Raw genomic sequence first — 4,807 nt, 5'->3', positions numbered from 1 at the left:
TCCCTGTCACGTGTTAAAGAAGTATTCACGTGACCGCTGACGGCGCTGACAGAGACGTTTGTCGATGTCAGCGCCATCTGGAGGCCAACGGGATTATGGCAGGTAGAATTCCTATCTGGGGACATAGCAGTGGGATTGTTATACTGAGCTTTGTGAATATAATTCATTACGCTGGGCAGGGTCTTCATTAAATCATAATGAGGCTTCCATGGAGCACACAGCTCACAGGAAAATTATTTTAATTGTAGCAACTGGTAAATACTAGAAGGATATACAGGATTGAAGGGGTTGTGTCACGTCAGCAAATGGCATTTGTCATGTAGAGAAAGTTACTACAAGGCACTTACTAATGTATTGTGATTGTCCATATTGCCTCCTTTCCAGTCCGGTTTTCAGGCTCCATGTCCTCCGTCTGACACAGGGATGTCCACCCTTTCAGAAGCTCACGCTCAGACAGCAGCACTGCGCTGTCTGAGTGTGAGCTGCAGCAACTGACCCCCAATCTCACCCCCAGTCAGTCACTAGAGCCGCAGACATGGCTCCCTGTGGCTGACTGAGGGGGAGAGAAACACCCCGACTACCCCCAGCTCACTTTCCCCTCGGAAACTTCTTCCCTCCCCTCCCCCCGTTTTTTTTCCCAGCGGCGATTAGGGTGTGGCTTCATGGAGGCAGGCGTGGTTTATCGATTTGGGGGCGTGGCCGGTGAGGTCCGGCTTTCTTGGGTGATGCCAGTGGCCACCCTATTTCCAGGCTGGATTCATTTTTTCAATGCTATCGTGCCAGGATTATAGATGGCCATAATAACCCCTGTAAGCAGTGTATAATGTGATGGAAAAATGAAGCAAAGGAGACAATATGGACAATTACAATACATTAGTAAGTGCCTTGTATTAACTTTCTTTACATAATAAATGTGTTAAAGAAGTAATCCGTTTCCTGGGACTTTAATATCATAAAGAGACTTTTAGTGTTTTAATTTCTGTGTGCGCAACGAGAAAACGGCGATGGATAGTAGCAATGTTGGCATCTGTGTGTTAAGATAAGATCAGCCGTGTGTACGTGCTAATAACCAAGTATGCATTTTGTAAGAAAAAAAACCACAGTCTTAGCAATTAACCCGTTAGTAGAATATAGAAAGCTCATAAAATAGTAACCAATCAATAGATGTCTGTGAAGGTTCTCCTTTATCCAGGTCATGGTATATATCTGTAAAGAATAAATCAAGGCAACTGGACTTACTGTAGATTTCTTGAAAACGTTTCACTCGTTTCAGAATTGAGAAAGCTCGTTGGAAGAACGAGTGAAACGTTTTCAAGAAATCTACAGTACGTCCAGTTGCCTTGATTTATTCTTTACAGATACAATCAATAGATGGACTCAGTTCTGACCAATCAGAAGTTATTGTTGAAATATTTGTAAACCAATCATGTCAATACTTTAAGACAGGGGTGTCAAACTCAAATTCATCGGGGGCCGCATCAGCAGTTTGGTTACCCTCAAAGGGCCGGTTGTATCTGTAGGACTATGTGTCCACTCTTTATTATCATAAATTATTGTCACTGCATTCAATTATTACTGTTTTTTTGTAATAATGGAAGTAATAACTAGCTCTGAAAGCTTGACCTGCAAGCGCTGACTGGGGTCACATAGCATTATACTGATTTATGATGCTATGTAACCCTCAGGCCCCTTTCACACGGGCGAGTTTTCCGTGCGGGTGCAATCCGTGCGGCGAACGTATGGCACCCGCACTAAATCCTGACCCATTCATTTCTATGGGGCTGTGCACATGAGCGATGTTTTTAACGCATCACTTGTGCGTTCAGTTGAAATCGCAGCATGCTCTATATTGTCCGATTTTGACGTGACGCAGGCCCCATAGAAGTGAATGGGGTGTGTGAAAATCGGATGGCATCCGCAAGCAAGTACGGATGCCGTGCGATTTGCACGCATGGTTGCTAGGAGACCATCGGGATGGAGACCCGGATCATTATTATTTTCCCTTATAACATGGTTATAAGGGAAAATAATAGCATTCTGAATACAGAATGCATAGTAAAACAGCGCTAGAGGGGTTAAAAAAATAAAAAAATAATTTAACTCACCTTAGTCTACTTGCTCGCGAAGCTGGCATCTCCTTGTGTCTCCGCTGCTGATGAACAGGACTTGGGGTGAGCTGCTCCATTAAATAGAGCTTAAGGACCTTCGATGACGTCACTCCGGTCATCACATGGTCTTTTACCATGGTGAATCACCATGGTAAAAGATCATGTGACGTACCATGTGATGACCGGATTGACGTCATCGAAGGTCCTTAACCTGTATTTAATGGAGCAGCTCACCCCAGGTCCTGTTCATCAGCAGCGGAGACACAAGGAGATGCCAGCTTCGCGAGCAAGTGGACTAAGGCTACTTTCACACTTGCGCTTGATCGGATCCGTTCTGAACGGATCCGATCATATTAATGCAGACGGAGGCTCCGTTCAGTACGGATCCGTCTGCATTAATAACTTAAAAAAAATTCGCAAGTGCGCAAGTAGCCTGCGAGGATCCGTTCAAACTTTCAATGTAAAGTCAATGGGGGACGGATCCGCTTGAAGATTGAGCCATATGGTGACATCTTCAAGCGGATCCGTTCCCATTGACTTACATTGTAAGTCTGAACGGATCCGCACGCCTCCGCACGGCCAGGCGGACACCCGAACGCTGCAAGCAGCGTTCAGCTGTCCGCCTGTCCGTGCGGAGGCGAGCGGAGCGGAGGCTGAACGCCGCCAGACTGATGCAGTCTGAGCGGATCCGCTCCATTCAGACTGCGTCAGGGCTGGACGGAGGCGTTTGGGTCCGCTCGTGAGCTCCTTCAAACGGAGCTCACGAGCGGACCGACGAACGCTAGTGTGAAAGTAGCCTCAGGTGAGTTTAATTATTTTTTTTTATTTTTTTAACCCCTCTAGCGCTGTTTTACTATGCATTCTGTAGTCAGAATGCTATTATTTTCCCTTATAACCATGTTATAAGGGAAAATAATACAATCTTCAGAACATCAATCCCAAGCCCGAACTTCTATGAAGAAGTTCGGGTTTGGGTACCAAACATGCGCGATTTTTCTCACGCGAGTGCAACGCATGACAATGTTTTGCACTCGCGCGGGAAAATCGCGCATTTTCCCGCACTGCACCCGGCTCTTATCCGGGCAAAAAAACTGACGCCCGTGTGAAAGAGGCCTTACAGTTCTGGAATGTGTTGGATAACACTGACATAATGCTGTCAGTGTTATCCAACACATTCCAGAACTGTAAGGGTTACCGTATTTTTCGCCCTATAAGACGCACCGGCCCATAAGACGCACCTAGGTTTTTGAGGAGGAAAATAAGAAAAAAAATATTTTTAACCAAAAGGTGTGCTTTTGGTGGGTTTTGAACTAATTGTGGTCTGTGGATGGCACTGTTATGGGGGATCTGTGGATGGCACTGTTATGGGGGATCTGTGGGTGACGCACTGTTATGGGGGATCTGTGAGTGACGCACTGTTATGGGGGATCTGTGGGTGACACTTATGGGGGATCTGTGGGTGACACTTATGGGGGATCTGTGGGTGACACTTATGGGGGATCTGTGGGTGACACTTATGGGGGATCTGTGTATGACAGTTATGGGGGGGATCTGTGGATGACACATACTGTATATAGCATCTTATGCAATGTGTCATCCACAGATCCCCTCCATAAGTGTCCCTGTAGTAGTGAATGACCCTCAATACACGGGCTAGGGGCCGGCATCTGCTTTTATAATGACAGCGGGGCCCGTGCAGTGACTATTCTACTACACGGGCCCCGCTCACTGTATAATCGTATCTCTAATAGTTAATTGTCACCGTATGTCTATAATCGCATAAGGAGCGCGGTGTATTACCGGTACTTACAACTACAAGCGCTCGCCGAGAGGAGGGAGGAGGCAGGCCGGGAGGACAGGCGCTGGCAGCGTGAGTCATACGTTATGCGCCCACGCCGCCTGCTTCATTCATAAAGTGGGCGGCGCAGGCGCGTGACGTATGACTCACACTGCCAGCGCCTGTCCTCCCGGCCTGCCTCCTGCCTCCTCCCTCCTCTCGGCGAGTGCTTGTAGTTGTAAGTACCGGTAATACACAGCGCTCCTTATGCGATTATATACATACGGTGACCATTAACTATTAGAGATACGATTATACAGTGAGCGGGGCCCGTGTAGTAGAATAGTCACTGCACGGGCCCCGCTGTCATTATAAAAGCAGATGCCGGCCCCCAGCCCCTCCTCCCTCACAGCTGATACACCCGATACAGGAGCCGGGAGGAGCGGGGGCTGCCTGCAGGAAATGTTATAATAAAAGGTGAAGGCCGGCGGCGGCTACGCGGGCCACATGACGAGGTCTGGCGGGCCGGATTCGGCCCGCGGGCCTTGTGTTTGACACCCGTGCTTTAAGAGGTTACACCCTCGGAAGGGGTATAAATAAAGGGCCTAGGACACTCCGTTTTTGGGATCCTGGTAGAGTTTTGAACTGTGCGCTGACCGCTGTCATTTACCTGAACACGTGACTGACCCTTGGTCTGCACAACAAATGCCATTTGCTGAAGTGACACAACCCCTTTACCTTCCATCCTAAAAAAGTGTGGCAGTTTAGTCAGACCAGTGGTTCTTGCAAAACTTTAGGACGTAATAAAGACGCAAAAATGTGCCCGTAAAATACTCATGGCTGTCACAGCTGTCTTCTGACAAGTCAGGCCTGTCTCCCATTTGTGAAGGACGCTCGCCTGCTGTCTTCACTTCCGGGGAGC

The sequence above is a fragment of the Bufo gargarizans genome, chromosome 9 (assembly GCF_014858855.1).
Source record: "Bufo gargarizans isolate SCDJY-AF-19 chromosome 9, ASM1485885v1, whole genome shotgun sequence".
NCBI lineage: Eukaryota > Metazoa > Chordata > Amphibia > Anura > Bufonidae > Bufo > Bufo gargarizans.
The sequence above is the reverse complement of the archived record's forward strand: the minus strand, read 5'-3'. Positions refer to the sequence as shown.